Consider the following 25,220-nt stretch of genomic DNA (forward strand, 5'->3'; position numbering starts at 1 on the left):
CAATCCTGTGAATCACTAAACCAGTATTTTGTTGTATGACCACAGTTTTTTATAACTGCTTCACATCTGTGTGGCATGGAGACAACCAACTTGTGGCACCTTTCAGCTGTTACTCCACTCCATGATTCTTTAACAACATTCCACAATTCATTGACATTGGGGTGGTCACGCCATAAAATTAATTTTGTTGGTTTGGAACCAAGACTTTGCTCGTTTACTAGTGTGTTTGGGGTCATTGTCTTGTTGAAACAACCATTTCAAGGGCATGTCCTCTTCAGCATAAGGCAACATGACCTCTTCAAGTATCTTGACATAGGCAAACTGATCCATGATCCCTGGTATGCAATAAATAGGCACACACAATATAGTAGGAGAAACATGCCTATATCATGATGCTTGCAACACCATGCTTCACTGTCTTCACTGTGTACTGTAGCTTGAATTCAGAGTTTGGGGGTCGTCTCACAAACTGTCTATCGCCATTGGACCCAAACAGAACAATTTTACTCTCATTAGTCCACAAAAAAGTTTCTCTTTAGGCCAGTTGATGTGATCTTTGGCAAATGGACATGCACATGGCTTTTTTTTAACAGAGGGACTTTGCGGAGGATTCTTGAAAATAGATAAGCTTCACACAGACGTCTTCTAACTGTCACAGTACTTAAAGGTAACTCCAGACTGTCTTTGATCATCCTGGAGCTGATCATTGGCTGAGCCTTTGCCATTCTGCTTCAGCCTATAATAATAAAAAAATATATACATTTTTGCACCTCTATAGTTTTTTCCCTCTCCAATCAACCACCCATTTTCCAGGCTTTTAAATGCATGTTCAACAAGTGCTGGCTTCATCCTTAAATAGGGGCCACCTGTTCACACCTGTTTTTTCACAAAATTGTTGACCTCACTGATTGAATGCCACACTACAATTTTTTTTAACCCCGCCCACCCCCACACACACACCACCCTCCCTTTCAACTAAATGCCCAATTTCACAGCCTTAAGAGCGTGCATATAATGAATGCTGGATTTTGTTTGTTTTCTGACAATCTACTGCATCTACTGGTAACTTGTTTGCCACGTAGCAATAAAAATTATACAAAAAAACCTAGATTATTCTGGTTAGTCACATTGTACTGCTATTATTCTGAACATAACTGTAGTTCTTAGTGCAGATAAAGTCATTATAGTGGGTGACTTTAATATCCATGTAGATGTTGATGATAACTGCCTCAACACTGCATTTAATTCACTATTAGACTCCATTGGTTTTACCCAAAATGTGAATAAACCCACTCACTGTTTTAATCACACCCTTGATCTTATTCTGACATACGGTGTGGAAGTGGATCACTTAATAGTTTTTCCCCAAAACCCTCTTTTATCTGACCATTTCTTAATTACATTTGAATTTACAGTACCAGACTTTACTAAACCTACAGATAAGATTCACTACAGTAGATGTTTATGTGAAAATGCGGTTGACAAATTTAAGGAACTGATTCCATCTTTTATTTCAGAGCCATGTACCAACACAGAGGAAGGCAGTTATTTCAACGTTACTCCAGCACAAGTCGACTATCTTGTTAATAGTACTGGTGCTTCACTTGGAACAATACTTGATACTGTTGCTCCTCTGAAAAAGAAACTAGTGAGTCAGAGGAAGTTAGTTCCATGGTACAATTCACAAATCCGTAGCTTAAAGCAGAAATCACGTAAGTTGGAAAGGAGGTGGCGTTCCACCAATTTAGATGAATATTGCCTAGCCTGGAAAGATAGTTTAATAATATATAAAAAAGCACTGCGTAAAGCTAGTCTTCATATTACTCCTCATTAATAGAGGCAAATAAGAACAACCCTAGGTTTCTTTTCAGCACTGTAGCCAGGCTGACAAAGAGTCATAGCTCTGTAGAGCCTAGTATTCCCTCAACTCTCAGCAGCAATGACTTCATGAATATCTTTACAAACAAAATCATAACTATTAGAGAAAAAATTGATCAGATCCTACCTGCATATAGCATGGATTGTACAACAACTCTAGATCCATTGTTAACATCATGCTTGTACTGACTGCTTCCTCCCCCGTAGATTATTGTGAATTAATTTCAGTAATTAAATCCTCTAAACCAGGGGTCTCAAACTCAATTTACCTGGGGGCCACAGGAAGCAGAGTCTGGGTGAGGCTGGGCCGCATCAGGTTTTCCACAAGAAAAGCTTTGTTAAAAAAATTCCTATCTACTCAAATTGCTTTTTTTTTTTTTTTTATACAAAAAAATAATCAAATGAAAATTTAAAAAGAAAATAATCAGTAATAAATAATAATGTAATAATAACAAGGAAAATAATAATAATAATTTGATTCCTCTAGTCGACTACATGTGTTTTCTTCAGTCTTCTATATCTGCTGTATTCAGATTCAAATGTCTGTATTAACAGTTCTTTAACCTTCTCCTGAAAATGAATTAAACTTTAAAGAACATCAACTGTTCTTCTGAACATGGCTTCTCTTGCCTACTCCTTGTTGCTAAACCCTGGCAGAGCTTCCCCTCCCATAGCCGAGCCCCATTTGGCTTGAGGGAGGAAGCCGCTGAGACCCTCAGTATGGCCTGAAGATGATCATCAGTAAGTCTGGACCTGTACTTGGACTTATTGAAATTCAAGGTGGAGAAGAGTTTTTTTGCACAAGTATGTGCTGCCAAAAAGGCACATGGTCTGCTTTTACATTCGGGAAAGCTCAGGAAAGCTGGAGGTCAATTATCTCACAAATTGCAAAAAGCACGATGTAAATAAAAAAAATGATGCACAAATAACGGTGCGACCCTATAACTGGCCCGGGTTACCAGGGACTGTTATTGCCGATGGACAGAAACGAGGCAGCAGCCAGGCGAGAAGAAAACTCTCCATGGCAACGCTGCTGTAACTGTCACTCATTAAGAAATGTTTCTCTGCTTGGATTAAGCCGGGCTGATGTCCCGCCCCCGAGAGCCATATACCCCACCGTGATTGGTAGGTTCGTTCAGCGGCGCACCAACATTGTACCAAACATATCAAACTCAAGGTTCGCACTAACATTCAGCTTTAATATTAAGACGGGGCCACGAAATATCGTCCCGCGGGCCGAGAGTTTGAGACCCCTACTCTAAACCATCAACATGTCTCTTAGATCCCATCCCGACTAGACTCCTCAAAGATGTCTTACCTTTGATCAGCACATCCATATTAGATCAGATCAATCTATCTTTACAAACAGGCTACGTACCACAGGCTTTTAAGGTTGCTGTAGTCAAGCCCCTGCTCAAAAAACCTACTCTGGACTCAGGGGTCTTAGCGAATTATAGACCAATATCCAGTCTGCCCTTTATCTCTAGAATTCTTGAAAAAATCGTTTCTAAGCAATTGTACGACCACCTGCGTAGCAATAACTTGTATGAAGATTTCCAGTCAGGATTTAGAGTACATCATAGCACAGAAACAGCACTGGTAAAGGTCACTAATGATCTTCTATTAGCATCAGACAATGGTCTTCTCTCTATACTTGTCTTGTTAGATCTTAGTGCTGCATTCGACACTATAGATCACAACATTTTATTACACAGACTGGAACATGTCATTGGAATCAAAGGAACAGCACTAGAGTGGTTTAAATTGTATCTATCAGATAGATTTCAGTCTGTACATGTTAATGATGAGTCTTCCATGCACAGCAAAGTCAGCTATGGAGTTCCACAGGGATCTGTGCTTGGACCGATTCTTTTCACTTTTTCACTTTATATATGTCCCCTTTAGGCAATATTATTAGGAAACACTCTATAAATTTCCATTGTTATGCAGATGATACCCAGCTATACTTATCTATGAAACCAGGAGAAACTAATCAATTAGTCAAACTTCAAGCATGCTTAAAACACATAAAGACCTGGATGTCCTCCAATTTCCTTCTCCTAAATCCGGACAAGACAGAGGTTATACTGTTTGGGCCTAAAAATCTCAGAGACACTATGTCTAAACACATTCTCACCATTGATGACTTAGTTCTTGCCTCAAGTAATACTGTAAGAAATCTCGGAGTTATCTTTGATCAGGATATCTCCTTCACTTCATACATAAAGGGAATCTCTAGAACTGCCTTTTTTCACCTGAGAAACATTGTTAAAATTAGGAGAATCCTGTCCCAAAGTGATGCTGAAAAACTAGTCCATGCATTTGTTACTTCCAGACTGCACTATTGTAATTTATTATTAATAGTTTGTCCCAATAACATTAATTACAATTAAAAAGCCTCCAGTTAATCCAAAATGCTGCAGCCAGTGTCAGGATTCAGGCCTCATACCTGCCTGTTTGGACATTTTTGTCTCCCCCTTCTGTTTGTTTTCTCCCTTCCTGCACCTCCACCTCCACTCAACCCATGGACTCTTGATTGACTGATTAATTTCACCTGTGTTCCCCTTTTGTTTTATAAGCTTCCCTCAGTCCTTTGTTCTCTGCTGGTTCGTCACGTTGTGTTGTGTGTCATGTTGCATAGTGTCCTCAGCAACTCTGGTTCGTCCGTCATCTTCCTCGTTTGTTTGTTGGACTGTTTCCCCACATGTGAGTTTTGTTTGCCTGCGACTGCAGTGATTTTCTGTTGTCACTTTGTATTTTTGGTTTTGGCGTTTGCTCCTGTGTTGCCTTGCCCTCGACAGTAGTTTTCTTTTGTTACTTTTGTATTTTTTAGTCTGTCGGTTTTGTGCTGTGTAGTCCTGTGTTAAGTTAGTCAGTTATTTGTGTGTTTAGTTGTTTTATATTTGTTTACCTGCATTCCTGCGTTGTTTTAGGTTGCTACTTGGTCTGTCGGTTCCTGGTTTTTGTTAGTTCTAATCCACCGTGGTTTTGGGTCTTTTTGTGTTGATACTTTGTTATTGTTTGTTTGGTTTCCCTGTGTCCCTGCCTTTTGTTGTTAATAAATAGTTCCTTTTGTACGTACCTGTTTACTCCGTGTCAGTCCGTCCCCTCACAGAACGAACCAGCCAAAAGCGACCATGGAATCACCCAATTCCACCACTGGTTGCACCGTCCTCCCTCCCTGTCCGTCTTTTATGCACTATGGTGTTTATGAAGACATCCTGAGGGATGAATATTTAGACCTCCAGAGCAGTTCAGCGTATGTACTACGGTGCGTGGACATGGCTGACACGTTGGCGTGTGTGGAGGCCATGTGTAGGGCCTTGATCAGAGCCTTCAAGGATAAGGAGTACCTACTGAAATATGTCGAGTTTAGACACTTGGAAGACGCCGCGATGGCATGTCTGATTTCAGCCAGGGAACGTTTTTTGTCGGCTCCCCCACCCATTCAGTCCTCCATTTCCGCTCAATCGCTCAGTACGTCACCGGTTCCGCCAGTCACCTCACCTGACCCACTAACACCTGTTGCTCTGAGCCCCGAGGAAGCTCGCTCAATATATGCAGAGCTGAAGGCTCAGTCGGCTCCTGAGCTAGATCTCCGGTGTGGTGTGTTAGTGAGCCAGTCACCCACCCCCTGTGAACCTCACCTTTCCCCTTACTGGGGTTCTCGTCTTGCTCTGCGGGTGGAGACCCCAGAGACTACAGTTCACAGCAAGCGCCGACGTCCCCGTCAGCGACGGAGGGCCTCCCAGGCCCCTGTGTCGGCAGTGTATGTGGCTCCGGGTGCAGTTTCCACAGCAGCCCGGGGCTCAGCCCAGGTTTGTGCGCCAGTTGTTGTTAGGGGTGCAGCCAATGCGGTTTTAGTTGGTGGTACAGCTGATGCTGCCTCAGTTAGAGGCCGTGCAGCCGATGCTGCGGCTCTTGTTTGTCCTGGTCCTGCAGCCGATGCTGCGGATTTTGTTTGTTCTGCAGCCGATGCTGCTTTAGCTGGTCCTGCAGCCGATGCTGCTTTTGTCTGTCCTGATTCTGCAGCCGATGCTGCTCTAGTTTGTCCTGGCCGTGCAGCCGATGCTGCGGCTCTTGTTTGTCCTGGCCGTGCAGCCGATGCTGCGGCTCTTGTTTGTCCTGGCCGTGCAGCCGATGCTGCGGCTCTTGTTTGTCCTGGCCGTGCAGCCGATGCTGCGGCTCTAGTTTGTCCTGGTCCTGCAGCCGATACTATGGATTTTGTTTGTTCTGCAGCCGATGCTGCTTTAGTTGGTCCTGCAGCCGATGCTGCTTTTGTTTGTACTGGTTCTGCAGCCGATGCTGCTTTTGTTTGTACTGGTTCTGCAGCCGATGCTGCTTTAGTTGGTCCTGCAGCCGATGCTGCTTTTGTTTGTACTGGTTCTGCAGCCGATGCTGCGGGTTTTGTTTGTCCTGATTCTAGAGCCGATGCTGCGGCTCTAGTTTGTCCTGCTCGTGCAGCCCATGCTGCTAGTGTTGGCCCCGCAGCCCATGCTGCTGGTGATGGCCCCGCAGCCCATGCTGCTGGTGATGGCCCCGCAGCCCATGCTGCTGGTGATGGCCCCGCAGCCCATGCTGCTAGCGTTTATTGTGCAGCCGATGCGGCTTTTGTTTGCCCCGCAGCGGCCCTCGTCATAGCTGCTGCTGCCGCTGCTGCTGCTGCCGCTGTTGCTCTTGTCAAAGCTCCACCTTCAGTTCCTGTCGCCTCATCAGCCTCTTCAGTTCCTGTCGCCTCATCAGCCTCTTCAGTTCCTGTCGCCTCATCAGCCTCTTCAGTTCCTGTCGCCTCATCAGCCTCTTCAGTTCCTGGTCCTTCATCAGCCTCTTCAGTTCCTGGTCCCTCATCAGCCTCTTCAGTTCCTGGTCCCTCATCAGCCTCTTCAGTTCCTGGTCCCTCATCAGCCTCTTCAGTTCCTGGTCCCTCATCAGCCTCTTCCGTTCCTGGTCCCTCATCAGCCTCTTCCGTTCCTGGTCCCTCATCAGCCTCTTCCGTTCCTGGTCCCTCATCAGCCTCTTCCGTTCCTGGTCCCTCATCAGCCTCTTCCGTTCCTGGTCCCTCATCAGCCTCTTCCGTTCCTGGTCCCTCATCAGCCTCTTCCGTTCCTGGTCCCTCAGCCGTCGCTGCAGTTGCAGCCACCTTGATTGCCGCAGTCACCGCTGCTCTGGTGTCAGCTGCTGATCTGGTCCCTGCAGCCGCCACTGCTCCAGTCCGGTTCCCAGGCGGGTCGACGCAGAGGCCGCCGTCGCCGTCTCTTCAGTCTTCGGACGGGTCGACGCAGAGGCCGCCGTCGCCGTCTCTTCAGTCTTCGGACGGGTCGACGCAGAGGCCGCCGCCGCCGTCGCCGTCTCTTCAGTCTTCGGACGGGTCGACGCAGAGGCCGCCGTCGCCGTCTCTTCAGTCTTCGGACGGGTCGACGCAGAGGCCGTCGCTGCCGTCTCTCACCTTTGATCTGTGTTTGTCACCCCAGGAGATGTGGTGGGATGACAATGAGGACACCACCACCCTGCTCCTGTCTTCTTGGGGGGCCCCTGAGAACTGTGGTCCTGTTCTGGCCCCTCAGCTCCAGCCGGCACTCCAGACGCCGGAGCATCCGCCCGGCGCTCCTCAGCCGGCACTCCAGACGCCGGAGCATCCGCCCGGCGCTCCTCAGCCGGCACTCCAGACGCCGGAGCATCCGCCCGGCGCTCCTCAGCCGGCACTCCAGACGCCGGAGCATCCACCCGGCGCTCCTCAGCCGGCTCTCCAGGCCTCCGCTCCAGGCAGCCGGCTCTCCAGGCCTCAGCTCCGCAGCCGGCTTCCGCTTCGCAGTCCCGAGGTTCTTCGGTCTGCGGCTCTCCTGCCGCCTCCCGGCCGTCCGCCCGAGGCTCCGCCTTCTGGTTCGTCGCCTCCCGGCCGTCCGCCCGAGGCTCCGCCTTCTGGTTCGTCGCCTCCCTGCCGTCCGCCCGAGGCTCCGCCTTCTGGTTCGTCGCCTCCCGGCCGTCCGCCCGAGGCTCCGCCTTCTGGTTCGTCGCCTCCCGGCCGTCCGCCCGAGGCTCCGCCTTCTGGTTCGTTGTCTCTCCAGTCCTGTTCGCCGCCTCCTGGCCGTCCGCCGGAGGCACTGCTGGTCCGTTTGCCGCCTCCTGGCCGTCCGCCGGAGGCACTCCTGGGCTGTTTGCCGCCTCCTGGCCGTCCGCCGGAGGCACTCCTGGGCTGTTTGCCGCCTCCTGGCCGTCCGCCGGAGGCACTCCTGGGCTGTTTGCCGCCTCCTGGCCGTCCGCCGGAGGCACTCCTGGGCTGTTTGCCGCCTCCTGGCCGTCCGCCGGAGGCACTCCTGGTCTGCTTCTCCCAGTCCCTCCACCAGGCCTCCCTCCGCCCACCCGGTCTGGTGTTTCGGGCCCTCCTCCCGCCCGTCCTCGTTTGTTTGTGGCCGTCTGGTATCCGCCCCTTGCCGGGGGGGTCCTGTCAGGATTCAGGCCTCATACCTGCCTGTTTGGACATTTTTGTCTCCCCCTTCTGTTTGTTTTCTCCCTTCCTGCACCTCCACCTCCACTCAACCCATGGACTCTTGATTGACTGATTAATTTCACCTGTGTTCCCCTTTTGTTTTATAAGCTTCCCTCAGTCCTTTGTTCTCTGCTGGTTCGTCACGTTGTGTTGTGTGTCATGTTGCATAGTGTCCTCAGCAACTCTGGTTCGTCCGTCATCTTCCTCGTTTGTTTGTTGGACTGTTTCCCCACATGTGAGTTTTGTTTGCCTGCGACTGCAGTGATTTTCTGTTGTCACTTTGTATTTTTGGTTTTGGCGTTTGCTCCTGTGTTGCCTTGCCCTCGACAGTAGTTTTCTTTTGTTACTTTTGTATTTTTTAGTCTGTCGGTTTTGTGCTGTGTAGTCCTGTGTTAAGTTAGTCAGTTATTTGTGTGTTTAGTTGTTTTATATTTCTTTACCTGCATTCCTGCGTTGTTTTAGGTTGCTACTTGGTCTGTCGGTTCCTGGTTTTTGTTAGTTCTAATCCACCGTGGTTTTGGGTCTTTTTGTGTTGATACTTTGTTAGTGTTTGTTTGGTTTCCCTGTGTCCCTGCCTTTTGTTGTTAATAAATAGTTCCTTTTGTACGTACCTGTTTACTCCGTGTCAGTCCGTCCCCTCACAGCCAGAGTTCTGACTGGAATTAGCAAGAGAGATATTTCTCCTACGTTAGCTTCTCTCCATTGGCTCCTTGTAAAATCCAGAATTGAATTTAAAATTCTTCTCCTCACTTATAAATCTCTTAATAATCAGGCTCCATCTTATCTTAAAGAACTCATAGTTCCATATCTTCCAAGCAGAACTCTCCGTTCTCAGACTGCAGCTTTACTTGTGATTCCTAGAGTTTCCAAATGTAGAATGGGAGGCAAAGCTTTTAGCTACCAAGCCCCTCTCCTGTGGAACCAGCTCCCAGTTCAGGTTCTGGAGGCAGACACCCTCTCTACATTTAAGACTAGACTTAAAACTTTCCTTTTTTATAAAGCTTATAGTTAGAGATGGATCAGGTGACTCTGAACCATCTATTAGTTCTGCTGATATAGCTTAATCTGCTGGGGGACCTCTACTGATAAACTGAGCTCCTCTCCTCTCTCCTATATCAATGCAAATGCCACCATTGCACATCATTAACTTTTTTTCTTCTCTCTCCTGTAGTTGTGTTTCCTCCTCTCTGTCTCCCTCTCTCTGTACTTTTCTGCAGGTATCCTCAGCCTGGAGCTGTACATCTCCAGAATCCAGTTGACCTGCCCAATGTTCTTGCTGCTTGTTGTTGCCTGCTGTTCTTTTCTCTCTTCTCTTTCCACTCACCCCAACCGGTCAAGGCAGATGGCCGCCCACTATGAGCCTGGAGGTTTCTACCTCTAAAGGGAGTTTTTCCTCTCCGCTGTTGCCTAAAGCTTGCTCAAATGGAATTGTTGGGTTTTCTTTATAATTTTTTGAATAATTATATTCTGTAAAGTGTTAAACCTTAAACTGTAAAGTACCCTGAGATAACTTCTGTTGTAAATTGGCGCTATACAAATAAAACTGAATTTAATTTAATCGAATTCATACATTTGTGTGTCTGCAGACTGTCAGGCTGTCTGATCACAGAGGAAGGCTGTGCTTCTCTGGCCTCAGCTCTGAGCTCCAACCCCTCCCATCTGAGAGAGCTGGACCTGAGCTACAATCATCCAGGAGACTTAAGAGTGAAGCTGCTGTCTGCTAGATTGGAAGATCCACACTGGAAACTGGACACTCTCAGGTAAGGAGAGACCTGCTGCAGCCACAGACAACGTCTGATGGAGGAGGAAGTAGGGATGTTAATGATTAATGATTCTATTTGTTTAGATGAGTAAAACAAACGCACCTTTTTGCCATGAAAGGAAGAAAAATGTGTCAGCATCAGTTTGTGTCTCACTGTGGAGTCGTGTTGATGAACACTGCAGCAGAAAGTAGTTTTGTGCTGGAAACATTTCCTCTCAGCTGATGACAAATCTTCACTGAAGCACTTTACATTCAGCAAAGAAAAGAGGGGAGCTGCTGTAATTCTGACTTCAGTGTCTCATTCTGACTTTGTGAACAAATCTCCTCATGATGAAATCAGGTGTTACATTAGATTCTGTGAACTGAACAGGAAATTCAGCTTTACTGACACTACCAGTGTTGCTTGATTTCAGGAGAGAAACCAGCAACCAGGTCTATGAGAACAAGACAAAAACAAGCGCCTGGGTTCTAAAAGCCAACAGAAAAAGCCCAACACAGGTAGAGTTATCCACCTTATAGGTAGAGTTTTTATCCACAGAATGACAATGAATGAATATCAGAGGATTGAATCAGGTCACAGCATCATGTCTCTGTCTCCTCAAATAGTGATGATTGAAGCATCTTCACCTTCCTGAGATCCTGATCTTGTCATGATGAGATCTTGTGTCATATATAGGAGACAGTAAATCAGAACTATAACATGTTCATTTCATCATTACAATCTGTCAAAGAGGAAAAACTCCTTGTTGTTCCCAGTTGAAGAATTAGTTTGTGATTGAATGTTTTTCTCCTCAAACTCCTGTTTTCACTTTCTGTCTCTGGCTGCTCCAACAAATCTGACACCAAATCAGATGAAGCCACAAAGTCTGTGTGTAATGATCAATATCCAGTAGCTGGAGGTGAACTAGACTTCCTCTGAACACAGGACAACGTCTGAAGCTCAGCTGAGATCAGTCCACAGACATTAGAGAGAGGAAAACACACACACAGAGTCCATGTATGTGGAGTTGATCCTCTTGGACTTTGCTCTCCAGTTTCCTGCTTCCTGTGGTGTCACATTAGTTTGACTGGTGACAGAGTGAGACTGAAAGCAGGTGTCTGACACCAACACTGCTGTGAACTAGAGAATTGAAATCTTTCCTCCATGTCACCTCCCTGCTCCGTAGAATTCCAAGATAAGGACTCCAATTCCTTAGTTGTTTGCTGAATGTCCATCCCTACATACAAGCCTCCATTAGAACAGCACCAGAACACACTGTGTGTATGAGAGCCATGTAATGTCCATGTGTGCATGCTGAAAGAGAATGTGCTGCTCTGACCCCCCTCCTCCTTTCAGGGTGGAGCCTGGTGGAGTCCGATGGTTGAGACCAGGTCTGAGGAAGTGTAAGTGTGTTTTTAATGAGACTGATGAAAACAAAGCAGCAACATTCAACCATCTTCAAACTGTCACATCACTCATTCAAATCCCTGATGTCATGAGTCCTCATCAAACTGATGATAGATTAATAACTGCAGCTGGATTGTGTCTTGTTCTCTCCATCAGATTTCTGTCAACTCACCATCGACACAAACGTAATGAACAGAAACCTACGACTGTCTGACAACAACAGGAAGGTGACACGTGAGAAGGAGGATCAGTCATATACTGATCATCAAGACAGATTTGACTGGTGGCCTCAGCTGCTGTGTAGTAATGGTCTGACTGGTCGCTGTTACTGGGAGGTCGAGTGGAGCGGAGTCGTTTATGTATCAGTGACTTACAGAGGAATCAGAAGGAGAGGAGACAGTGAAGACTGTGGGTTTGGAAGGAACGATCAGTCATGGAGTTTGTTCTGTTGTTTTGAGTCTCCTCTGACAAACTGATCCACCTCCACACCTTCAACACCACATTCACTGAACCTCTTTATCCTGTGTTTGGGTTCTGGTCTGGTTCCTCAGTGTCTCTGTGTTCAGTGTAGTACTGAGAGTGTCGTCCTGTCAGAGAAACGTCGTCTCTGTTGAACAGATAGTTCAGTCTCTACATGTCTGTCTCTTTCACTCACACACACGTTTTCAGATTCATGGATTCAATCAGTTTCTTCTTGAACCAGTTCTAAATGATTCCTTGTAAACTTGTTCATCTTCCAGTCCTTTAAAGATGAAGTTCTGATTATTCCAGGATCCAGATGTTGAGGACTTGTTCTGAAGTCTTGTTCTGTCTTTTCTCTCTTTCTCTTTTCGATCCACTGACATTATTAGACATCAGTGCTGCTGTTCATAGTGACGTCGGCACAAATGACCCAACAAGACCAAAGATTTAAGTCAATCACATTCATGAACTTCATGAAGGAAAGTTTCCTGACTTTTGTTCTCCAATCATCTTTATTTGGAGTTAAATGAGTCCAACTAAAGTCAGATCTCCTGAAATGGGGACGATTTGAAGTGACTTGACATTTTAGTGATACTGACCAGGAGTGGACTCACTGTTGTTGTGGACTGTATCTGTAAGTGCTGCTGGTTCATCTACAGCATCCATACACATCTGGAAACACATCTGTGTGTCTGACTTGATCAAACAATCACTACAGCAGCTGCTGGACTAGAAGCTGAAGTTGAACCTTTCAGAATAAAAGCATGTGTTTGTTTCCTGCAGCAGGACATCAGTGTGTTCCTTCAGGCTGCTGTATTGAACCAACACACTGAGCTCAAATTGAACTTTATTCACTTCAACTTTGTTCTTGGTCTCTGTGATGGAAAAGTTTCAGTTAAACATTTGGAGCAAAATCCAAAGTGTCCAAGTGGAAGAAGAGTTTTTGTGTTGGGGTTAAAGAAGCTCTGAGAGTGAACCATCAGAAACATGAATGTGTGGTTGTTAGTAAGTAAAGTTCTAGATATCTACCTAACAGAACCTGTCCCATGGACTAACTGTAGTTTGATGATCTGACTTTAGTTTGGATTGAGCTCATATGTATGTTAATGGTTTTAAAATCCTGTCAATGACCGTTTTTACTAATGTCATATCAGTGTCATTGTAATCAGTAGATTTTTATCATATAAGGATTTAAAAATATTAAAGAATGTTTCATATGTCTTGTTAATGTCTTTTTCTTGATATATTGTGTCCCAGCTCTGAACCCGTCGGTCATTCTTTAGTGTGCTAATGTCCTCTGTCCTCACTCATCTCTACTCGGTTTGCTTGTCTGCTTCAATATTCCTGTAATTGTAATTATAGACTGTAAAAACTGGCAGATGATCAGTGGCTCTGACATTGCACATTATAAAGGCTTTTGCGAGGCTGATCCTGAAGTCCCACCGACCTCTTGTCAAACCCTCACTTGATGCCCTCCTTGCCTATCAACCCCAAGGTGGAGTGGAAGACGCCGTCATACATCTGCTCCATCACACCAAAACTGCTCCAACACCCACCTGGACAAGCCTGGGGGCTTAGTGAGGATCATGTCTTTTGATTTCTCCAGTGCATTCAATACCATCCGGCCTGCACTGCTGGGAGAGAAATTAATAAAACAAAGGAGCTGGAGGGTCATCTGTCTCTCTATACAGGGGGAGGAGGTGGAGATCATATCTGAGTACAAATACCTGGGAGTGTACTTGGACAACAAACTGGACTGGACTAAGAACTCAGCAGCACTGTACAGAAAGGCTCAGAGCCGGATGTACTTCCTGAGGAGACTCAGGTCCTTCAACGTCTGCAGCACCATGCTGAGGATGTTTTATGAGTCTGTGGTTCCAGTGTCTTCTTCTATGCTGTGGTCTGTTGGGGCAGCAACATGTGGGTAGCAGACACTAACAGACTAAACAAGCTGATTAGGAGGGCTGGCTCTGTTCTGGGGGTGGAGGTGGACCCTCTACATGTTGTGGCTGAGAGGAGGATGCTGTTAAAACTCCTCTGAATCCTGGACAATCCTCCCCACCCACTGCACAGTGTGTTGTTGGACTGAGGAGCATCTACAGCCAAAGACTTATTAACATTAAATGCTCCACAGAGAACCACAGGAGATCCTTTCTACCTGTGACGATCAATCTGTACAATTCCTCCCCTCTGTAAGGGGTGGGGGAAGTGATAGTTTGTGTCTTATAATTGCGGTCATTCCACCCTGGTCTATAAATATTGAGCCATTTTTATTAATCTCACATATTCTGTACATATATTGAGTTCTCTGTATTAATGTTATTGTGTTTATGTGGATCTTTCTGGTTGTGGTTCCCTTTTTTTCTGTCTGTGTTGAGAACAACTGTAATGAGGCAAAACAATTTTCCTCTGGGATCAATAAAGTTTTTTTGAATCTTGACAAAATGATGTGAGTTTACTCAGTGACACAGAATCGACTGTTGTAGACAAACCAGCTGTCCAGGTCCACAACAAGCTCAGATTTTAAAGTTCAGCTCTTCATCAAATCCTATTGCAGAAATATTATAACAGGTTTACAGTTTAATTAAAGACACAAAGTTGCTTCTTTAAAAATCAGTCAATTAAATTTTCCTGGTGAAGTTACGCCCCCTGCTGGGCGATGGGACGGAAGTAAACTGTTCGATCTGCCATAGCCCGTTGTTGAAGAAGGACATAATCTGGAATTAGAGCTGGATAATGATGGTACTGATGTTAACATTGAGGAATTTTATACTGGACCCGATGGAGGATCGTAGAAAACGGTAAGATTGGTTTAGTTTAAGCTGCTGAGAGTGAACAGGAACATAAAGACTGTGGTTAATGAGGATTAGTGGATTAATTAAAAGAGAAGCAGACATGACGTGTTTAAAACCCATTACCAAGTATCTCAGTCCACACTGGACTAACCAGTCTGAGTCTGGGTCTCTGAGTCCTGAACCCCTCAGCTGGTCTTTCTTACAACACCAACACTTCCAATAATTGTGTTGTGGTTCATTGAGCTTCACATCTGTCAAGACAAACGAGGAAGTGAAACAGACGTACGTACACGTTTCATACGTCATCAGTGGCGTCCACACACCGGATCTCACCTGTCCAGGTTTTGGTTCAGTTCCTCTCATCTCTACTCAGTCTGTTCAGAGCTCTGGTCTCTGCAGCCTCCTGCTGAAGCCGACATGTCCTCAGTCACTGTTTATTTCTATGTTGTCTCTTCTTTGTTGATCATCTTTCTAAATGAAGATTACAGTTTATTACTAGGAACTAAAACTACCTGCTGCAAACTCTGCTAAACATTTAAAAGAGTCAATAATCGGTAGTTTCAGTCGATACTGAGCTTACAGGAGACTCGAAGCTGATTCCTGCTGTCTGTAGTTTGATTAAGATACTTACACAACTCTTAGTGTTTATGTCTGTTTTTATTTTTTATTTAAATATATTTAAATATATTTGTATCAGCTACTGTTACCACAACATATATCCAAATCAAGGACTCCCTTGATTTCATAAATTATTATCTTTATGTAGCTGGCAGCTTCATTTTGAAGGAAGATAATGATGCAGATGATCTAATTTCTACTTAATACAATCATATAATGTTGCGTGACCTGTGCTCTTGTTGTTTAAAAGGTTTGTAACACCCAGTATTTGAAAGATCTTGTACTTTTCAGGTGTGTATATGAGAGATCAATACTAATACTAATGACAGATGAATGTGTAACAGTACATTTTGAACCCTTTAACAATAACCATGATAATAATGATAATAATAGTAATAATACTATAATCGTGATGTTGCATTAACTACTTTTCAAAGGTCAGAGCTTTGAACGTGATGCTGGCAGCTAAAGGAACTGTTGGACTTTTGGGATGTTTGACAATGTAAAATGTTAAAGTGATTGACCAACCATGTAAAGTTGACATTTGTGTAACTTAATGACCTAATATGTCAAAATGTTTCCCAAAGATCTGTTTCACTGACTTTTGCTCCGTAATTATTTGTGGAGACGATGTCACTCTTCAGTGTCGAGCTCCTGGAGAAGCTGCTGTCAGACTGTTGGAGTGGATCAGACCTGAAGTCGGATGGTGATGTTTTCTTTTACCGGGACGACCGCACTCATGAAAAGTACCAACATCCATTTTATCGAGGTCTAGTGGAGCTGAAGGACAGAGAGAAGAAGGAAGGAGACGTGTCTTTGATTCTGAGGAATGTGACATTCAATGACACTGGAACGTATGAGTGTCATGTTGTCCAGAGAGGAACAAACCACAGGAAGAGATCTATTTTAGAAAGTGACCCCATCAACACCATCAACCTGACAGCTGATTGTGTGTGTGTGTGTGTGTGTGTGTGTGTGTGTGTGTGGATCAGAGTTGAAGCTGCTTCCTGGTTGTTGATGTGAGAGTGAAACATCACAGATCAGATGTTGGTGTTGATGAGACTTTGTAGAAAACAGCTGGTATGAGTGATGGGATCAAAGTGCAGTAGATAATGTCTGACAGGAGTTTGAAGAGGAAATGGATTCTGTTGTGTTCTTCACTCATCACCTACCTGACACCTGCTGACTCACTGCTGCTTCTCATCTGCAGGTACCAACAAGGCTGCAGGAGACAAGGATGGAGGAGACAAGGATGGAGGAAACAAGGATGGTTGGCTGTTGGTCTGTCAGTTTCTGTGCTTCTGGCTGTTGTTGTTTGTTTTCTGTATTTAGAAAGAAACAACATCTGAAGCAGACTTCATATGAATCTGCTCCTGAAACAGAAGCTGAACATCAGGACGCAGAACGTTGATAAAATCGTCTCTTTGTCGTCAACACTGGTTTCTGCTGAGACATTACTGAGGTTAACAGCAGAGCTTAACTTATCTGTGTGATGAACTTTACTTCCATGTGACACTTTTCCAGCTTCTAACTCGTGAAACCTTTCCTCCTGAGAAGAAGAAAAGTTCAGTTGATGACTCAACTTCCAGATAACTTCACCTGGACGACTGAGAAAACACAAAAAGAGATGTACTGAGGGATCTTAAAGAGACAGTACACGTCTGTACACGGTTTGCATTAACATTACAGTTCTAATCATTCAGATCAGATGTTTTTTTGTTTATAACGTCTCCAAGTCCAGATTGAAAACGGTTCTAAACTGCTGAGATTTTTTCTATTAAAAAATGATCCGTAGTAGAGTAAATGATTTGAGTCGCTTGATTTGAGGCTTTTATGAATGTAGCCAAAGTGTTTTGTTGCTGAGGTCACATAAAGCTCTGCAGAACAGCCTGAGGTTAGACGACTGTAAAAGGCTCTGTACCTGATTACAATCTGATTATTATGATTCATACACATCCACTGTCATGTACTGTTCTTTGGTTGTGTAAAGCTGCTTTGTGACAATGTCATTTGTAAAATACGCTCTACAAATAAAATTGAATTGAACTGAATTGATTACTCTAAAACTGTAACAGGTAAAGCCATATTATTGTCACAAATGGAGCTGAACTAGTTGAAACTTGATTTCAGCCATGGTAAAGGTTACTCCTTACTGCTGATGCTGCATTAGGTTAGAATAGGAAAAAAAATAATTTACCTCAAATATTATTACATGTTTATAATTTAATTAAAGACACACAGTGGTTTAGTTGTTTCTAAATCAGAGATAAAAGTACTTCTGCTGTATATTTGTACTTATCAGTGTTTTATCTGAACTGATATTACTGAAGTTAGGTCTATAAAGTAAAAGATCAATGAAGGATCATAGTGATCACTTTCAAAGTTTAAAAATCACAACAACTTCCTTTTTTTCTGTCTTTTCACTGTTCGTTGACAACTTCACTGCAGTTTTATAAAATCTATATTTATAGATTTTCATATTTATTAAAATAAGTCTGCACATAAATATCGATCTTTTGTTCTTTTTTGATGAATCTAATTGAACATTATATTAAATCACCTCCTGTGTCTAGAAACAGGAAGGGGTCACTAAGAGTTAACTTGCTGGTTCTGATGTGGGGATGAGCTGTGGAGTCTGATCTGTCCCAACATCAGCTTTGTTATTGTGGTAAATAAACCAGAGGTTGGTTAATGTCAGAAACATGTTCAGTAAATGTGTGTGTTCACTGGAGCTGCAGGGACAAACTGAAGGCGTTTCCAGTAGGAGCTTTAGCTCAGGACGATCAGCTCCACACAGATGTTACATTTAGATCAGTTTTGTGTCATCACATCAAATTTTCCTCAAATTCCTAATATTAACTAAATTATAATGTGTTCAGTCTCTGATTACTGATTTATCTGAGTAAACAGGACATTTTGGTCTTTAAGCTGCAGGAATCTGATCAATGTGAAGTGGAGGAAGTGGAAGCAGTTTTCACTGAGGACGAGGTACCAGCACACACCTCTGAACAGTGTTGTGGCTTCACCACATGTAGGTCGTGTTTCCTTTCATTTACTGTGTCTCAGCTTTTGAGCTGCACACAGGCTGAAACCAGAGGCAGAGAAAATCTGACCTGATCAGATCATTCTGTACAAAGTAAATTTTAAGAAATGAGTTAACCAGTTGTAAATATAATTTATTCAAACTAAACTGTTTATTTTCATAAATAAAAGCATCACAACGTCAAAAAGTGAGAAACTAGAACCAGCGAAAGTTTCTTTAAGTAAATTTATTAATTATAAAACAAGTAGTAACTGAACTCTGATATAAAAATGTAGAAATGTATAATGTAGCTGTGAAATGATGAAATAAATAATGTTAAACAGGATGTGGTGACCAGTTAGTGGCCAGTAAAGCAGCAGCTGGACGTCACTGGTTGGACTGATGTGAAGGTGTAAAGCTCGGCGTCAGTAAAGAGTAGATGACTTCTGATTCGGGTGGAAACAAACAGACACACAACAGGTTATATGGTTATAATTAATTTAACTCAGTTCTCTGTTCCATTATAAACCAGTGTGACTGCACGTAGTTCTAACTGTACCTCACACTTGACTCTAAGTTCACATACAAATTAACTGATAATAAACTTCAAACATGAAGATTGGATCATTTTTCTTAGTAAATGCATGTAACTTGTAATTTTTTTTCCTTTTGTCCAGCTTTAGGATATTTTAGATCAGATTTGTGCAGAAATAGAGAAAAATCTAACCATCTACATTATACTGTTGTTTATTTTGGAGGACTTTTTCTGAATGATGACGTACAAAAACACACACAGATACTACCTCTGTCTTCATTTTTTGTATTTTGTAGTTGATGTAATGGGTTGATGACACTGTATGTGATGTCATCATCTCCCTCCTGGACTTCAGGACCTGGATCGAAGCAAAATGAACAATTTGAGTAAGTAAGAGAATCTAGAAATCCAAGAAATGTTCAGTGTAAAATCCTGAACCAACTAGAACCTGCAGAAACTATTAATCAGACCACATCAAATACAGTAAATAATAAAAAAAAGCTTCTGATGCACAATAAAAGCTGCAGCACATGTAAGTCCCTTTAAGGACAGTAGTGTTTTTGGTCAACCAATGATATTTTATGACTCTACTGTAGGTATATTCACCTTCAACTTAAATAAATAAATGAATAAATAAGCCTCCACTGTTAATTTAATTGGACAAAGTAAAATAAATACAGTTAGTCTTTATTCTTGTTTCTTTTTGGGTGAAGTTGTCAAACCTTTTGGTTTCCTGTGGATGCATCGTATGACCAGTAGAATCAGAAGAATAATTACAACCAGACCACAGATGGAGGGAACAGACCACAAGACTGCCAGCAGAGGAGAGGGAGAGGGTGAAGAGCTAGCAGGGCTACTGCTTGTAGTAGGGGCTGCAGGGGTGGGTGTGGTGCTGGGTTTTCCTAAAAAGAAGCAAATGTATACTTCAGTCCGCAGAAGTCAACACTTCAGTGCATTCACTTATTTCACTGTGCAGAATTTGTTGTGTGCATATTCCTCACAGTTTATTTATTAAGTGACATTTCTGCTTTAGATCTTTATCATGTAACGTGTGACCAACGTGTTAAACCCAGAGTAAACCTAAAAGTCTACAGACGTATAGAGCTGAGTGATATATAAATAAATTTAATTGTAGCTACAATTTTCTGTTATTTGGACAAAACTTTTTAGCCATGGATTAAAATTAAATAATAATTAATTAATTACATTGTTTTTTGTCATTTGACACTGTTACAAACTTGTTAGCCTTTTAAATGTTTTACTTATTATTTGTTTACATAGTCTTTACTTAGTCATTTATCAGACGCTTTTATCCAAAGCGACTTACAAGTGAGGAACAAGGCAAAAATCTAAGTCAAGGAGAAACAACATCAAATCAAAGTGCTATCAAAAAAGTGTTTCTGTTTCAAGAGATGTAGGAACATGAGAGTAGAGAGAGAATTTTTTTTAAGTGCAAAGGAAGATGCGGAAGAGTTCTGTTTTCAGCAGTTTTTTAAAGATTGCTAGTGAGGTGGCTGAGCGTGCAGAGTTCTGCAGCTCATTCCACCATCGTGGGATCGCTGAGCTGAACAGTTTTCCTTGGTGTCGACTGTGTGGTGCTGGTACCACCAGACGACGTTCACTGGTTGAGCGCAGTGGACGGGAGGGGATGTAGACCTGAATGATTGAATTGAGATAAGATGGAGCTGTGGAGTTAACCACTCTGTAGGCAAGAGGCAGAGCTTTGAACTTGATCCTTGCAGCCACAGGAAGCCAGTATAAAGATCTGAAGAGCGGTGTGACATGAGACCTTTTTGGTTGATTGAAAATGAGGCGTGCTGCCGCATTTTGGATCATCTAGAGGGGTTTGGTCGTGGATGCCGGTAAACCCATCAGCAGTGCATTGTAGTAGTCAAGACGAGATAAGATCAATTCAATTCAATTCAATTCAATTTTATTTGTAGAGCGCTTTTTACAATTGACATTGTCACAAAGCAGCTTTACACAACCAAAGAGCAGTACATGAACAGTGTATGTGTATGAGTCATAATAATCTGATTGTCCCTGATCAACGCCTGTACAATGAGTTGGGTCGTGTACTCCGTCAGATAGGGTCTGATCTTTCTGATATTGTGGAGGGCATATCTACACGACCTAGAGACTGTGGCGATGTGTTCCGTGAAGGTCAGCTGATCATCAATGATGACCCCCAGTTATGTTTACATAAATAATATATAACAGTTTCTAACATAAAACACAAGGTTTGACCTCCTGACCTGTGACAGAGATCCAGCTGGGTGGAGACTCTCCATGACTGCTGATGTGACACTTGTAGAGGCCTTCATCAGACTTGGTAACATGGTGGATGGTCATGTGACCTGTAGGCTCAGTCCTGATGAGGGAGCCATCTTTATAGAAATCAGCTGGGAGCTTGGAGGGAGGGCTCTTTGTTTGACAGTGCAGAGTGACATCATGTCCCTCCATCACAGGGAGGACAGGACTCTGCAGGATCACTGATCCACCTCAACACAGAGACAAACTACAGCATTTCATCCATTTCCACACAGACTCATCAACACTAACTCCACAGTCTGATCTTACCAGAGACAGTGATGTTGATGATGCTACTGGTTCATCCCTCTCTGGACTCACACCAGTAAACTCCACTGTCCCATGGGACAATGAAACTGAAGTTACAGGAGGAACCAGTTGGTTCTCCCCACTGTCCACACTGAGTCCTGTTTTCTCTGGTTGTGTTCCTCCTCAGTGTCCATTCAGCAGAGCTGTCGTCCTCCTCACAGCTCAGAGAGAAAAAGTCTCCATCAAACAGTTGAGCTCTGCTGGGACTCATAGTCAGAGAGTCTGAGACGTTCAGGATTTGGGTGTTGGTGAAGGGTAAAGTGGCAGAATTATATTTTTAAGAAATATCTTAAATCAAACTGTAAATCACTTACTAACAACATCATGCTAAGAGAAATGTACTAACCTGTGGTGGATGCACAGCACAGCAACAGGATCGACACTGAAGAGAAAAAGACACTGAGGTTTGAACTTACAAAAAGTAAATTAGAATTAGTAGATGCTCTCTGCTATGAACAACTTTAATCACACCAAAGTGCCCGTCTGTCTCGGACCGACTCTGCTAACATCCTGTTCAGACCTACTCAGGTAACTCTGTCTATCTGATTACCAATGAAAGCTGCATCTAGCCTTAGAGCTCTGTTGTAAATGTCTCTGACCTACTTTAGTATCAGTCTCTTCGATCTTATTGTGCTTCCAGCACAACTGCTGTGAAAACCACAAACTCTGCTACATAGAGTACATCACCACTTCTCTAGAATTCAACATTATGTCATGTTTTATTCTGACCACTTTAGTTGGAACTATTCTTAGGGTCTATCTGAATGTTTTTCCACCTCCACATTTCAGATAACAAAAGATCTCACCTGATCTAAGCAATGAGCTTAATGTGCAAGAGCAAACACTACACTATATATCTATCTATCATATCTATCTATATCTATCTATCTATCTATCTATATATATATATATATATATATATATATATATATATATATATATATATATATATATATAACACCAACCTTGACCCTTCATTTTTTTCACTGTTTGATCTTTAGCTTTTAGACAGTGACAGCAGCTAAAATTAGCAGATTGAAGCAAATAGCGTAGTTTCCTCTCGTTGACATTACATCAGAAAATGTGGTAGCAGTAAACTGACAGTGAACAGCACGTTTGGATAAAATACCCATACATTTTACAGATACTCATGTACCTACATGTTTTAAAATAACACCAATGACTGCCTGTGTCAATATACAATAAAGATCTGATCATATCATCTTTATGAATCTGTTTACCATTTAGCTCATCATAGACATTCATGTAGAAAGATAAACATTAAAAATGACGACTTTTATTAAAAACACATGATGTTTGTGAAATAAATGAGAAGAAGTGAACACTAAAAAAAATCTAACACCAACCAAAAGATATCATTTTACTTTCACTAAAATAGTAAAACATAGTGTTTGATGTAGTCTAATTAAATTAATATACTTCTACCGTATCAGAGTTCATCATCTATGCAGATTATGGTGTAATGTTCACAAACATCAAAAGCTCACATGATCATGTGTAGATGAGATGAATGTACAGAGCATAAAGTAAAAAAAGCAGGAAAACACAATTCTATGCTATTTTTTTTATAACTTTTTTATATTTTCACTAATAAAATTTATAAAAAAGGTTTTATTTGTATTTAATTATTTACTGTGCTGTTCTCACAACAGGTGAACTTTGTGTATCTAGACAGCAGCTAACAACAAATACAAGACTCCATACAAGGCTTGTTTTTCTTGTTTTTACTGGAGTTGTAGTGAACTGAGGAGTTCAGTTTTCATGTAAAGATGTTCCAAGTAAAATGCTCCACGTCCCCTAAATCATAAGATCTTTAGTAGGTCTGCTCAGTGATTCAGATTAAAAGTGTCACCACGTCGTGACATGGATGTTGTCGACTGACCGACCGACTGTTGTTTCCTGAGGAGCAAAGTTCCCAAATGTCTCCTGCATCCTGCAAACCGATTCTACCTTGTTGTGTTTCTTCACAGCTGAGCTCAGCCTCCTCCGAGCCATCATCAAGACCACTGTAAAGAAAATACACAAAGGTTTTTACTTACAGATCAGACGTTGAAGATGTGTTTCCTCCTATGCCAACGTCTCTGTGATTCTGTTTAGTTTGTGGTTTTCTTTCTCTACTGAGACAGAAGCAAGTTTACGTGGGTTTAAAAAGAACAGTGATAAAATATTTAATGTAAATAACATCAAGCATCGGCTCATCTGAATCTACAGAATCATTTCATTTGGACAAGAAGAGCTAATTCAGTTTAATCTCCATCCTCTAAGACAAACACTAATAGAACTCAACTACTCATGTAGAGGAAGTGAGCAGTGTTCACAGGGTTCAAACACTTCATAGTATCAGCTACACACACTTTGGGGATTTGTTCTCTCACCTGCTGAACTGTGTGGTTGTTGTCACAGTAGTGAATGTTGGACTCAGGTGCTCGTAGCTATGAAGAGAAATGAGGAAGTGGATCTCAGTCTGAAATCAGTTCCTCTGTCATCAAGACCTCAAACACACACGTTACAACTACAGCCACTAAAAAACTAAAACTACTACACAGTTCTAGATTTGTAATGTCAATATTCTTTTTATCATAAAATGCATTTAATGTAAGATTTATAGTGAATCTAAAAATGCTAAAGATGTCACCAGTAGTAGTGTGTTGGTGTCCTGTGGACTGTTCAGCACCCTCTTGTGGGTCAACAGAAACCTCTATATAGCACCGTGTGGACGTTTTGATACCAGATGTCTGCAGTACAACCAAGACATTGTTATTATGTGTAACACGTGTTCCCTGCTGATTTTACAGTTAAATGCATGTTTCATGTAGTTTTAGGTTGAGGATCTTTGAATGATTTGGACTCGTTCAAATGTTCAGTGATTCAGTGTAATATAGTCGTAGTGTTGTGCAGACGTTTGGAAAAATAAAACAGGTAAATGTGCAGTTGGAACATATTTATTTACTTACTACAGCCTCAGATTTTTAATAGACTCTGTTGGTTATTTGTCTGGTCTAATGAGGGAACTATGACGCCCCCTACGGGTCACGGTGGGGTATTATTTTTCCACAGGTCCTTGTCCACTCTGCATATAGTGCGTAACCATCATGAACTAACTCTACCGAGTGGTTCATATAGTTTTTATTCCCACTGAGCAAATCCAATAATAACAAGTGAAGCACAAATCCAGCTCCAGTCCAGTGGACAGCAGCATCCCAGCTGTGATCCAGCTACTGTCAGTCAGTGTCACAGTCTAATAACAGTGTTGAGAGCTGATCAGCTCCGTTAATGAACTGTCTCCATCTCTCTGAGTTCCAGTGATACTTGCTGCTCACAGCTGAGGGTGAACCCACTCTCTGTGGACACAGCCAGCGGGGATCTACTGCATGATACAGGCTCTACTCTCACAATAGATCATTATGGAGCAGAGAGAACGCAAAAGTAGCTCCGAAGACAATTCACCGTCCTGAACTTTAGGAGACTCCGTGTGGAACAGACATGGAGACATCTGCTGGGTAAATCTATGTACTGCAGATTTCTATGGATTCAATCTGAGACCAGGAGAGAAGCATTTGTCAGACTGCACAAAGCTTTATTTAGTTAGATCAACTGGTTAGAAGACACATTTTGATTTGACATTAGGTGGTGT

The 25,220-nt window shown here is 42.8% G+C and overlaps 1 protein-coding gene and 1 long non-coding RNA gene across 2 annotated transcripts in view; both read left to right on the forward strand.

Moving 5' to 3' along the window:
* Nucleotides 1-25,220, forward strand: part of LOC113168157 — a 102,583-nt gene that overhangs the window by 24,810 nt on the left and 52,553 nt on the right. The window lies entirely within an intron of this gene.
* LOC117153095 lies at nt 12,064-24,293 on the forward strand. Its single transcript, XR_004463532.1, has 3 exons — nt 12,064-12,114; nt 18,073-18,076; nt 24,029-24,293. It is a non-coding gene; the product is annotated as an uncharacterized LOC117153095 (long non-coding RNA).

Source organism: Anabas testudineus, chromosome 18 (assembly GCF_900324465.2).
Source record: "Anabas testudineus chromosome 18, fAnaTes1.2, whole genome shotgun sequence".
Lineage (NCBI taxonomy): Eukaryota > Metazoa > Chordata > Actinopteri > Anabantiformes > Anabantidae > Anabas > Anabas testudineus.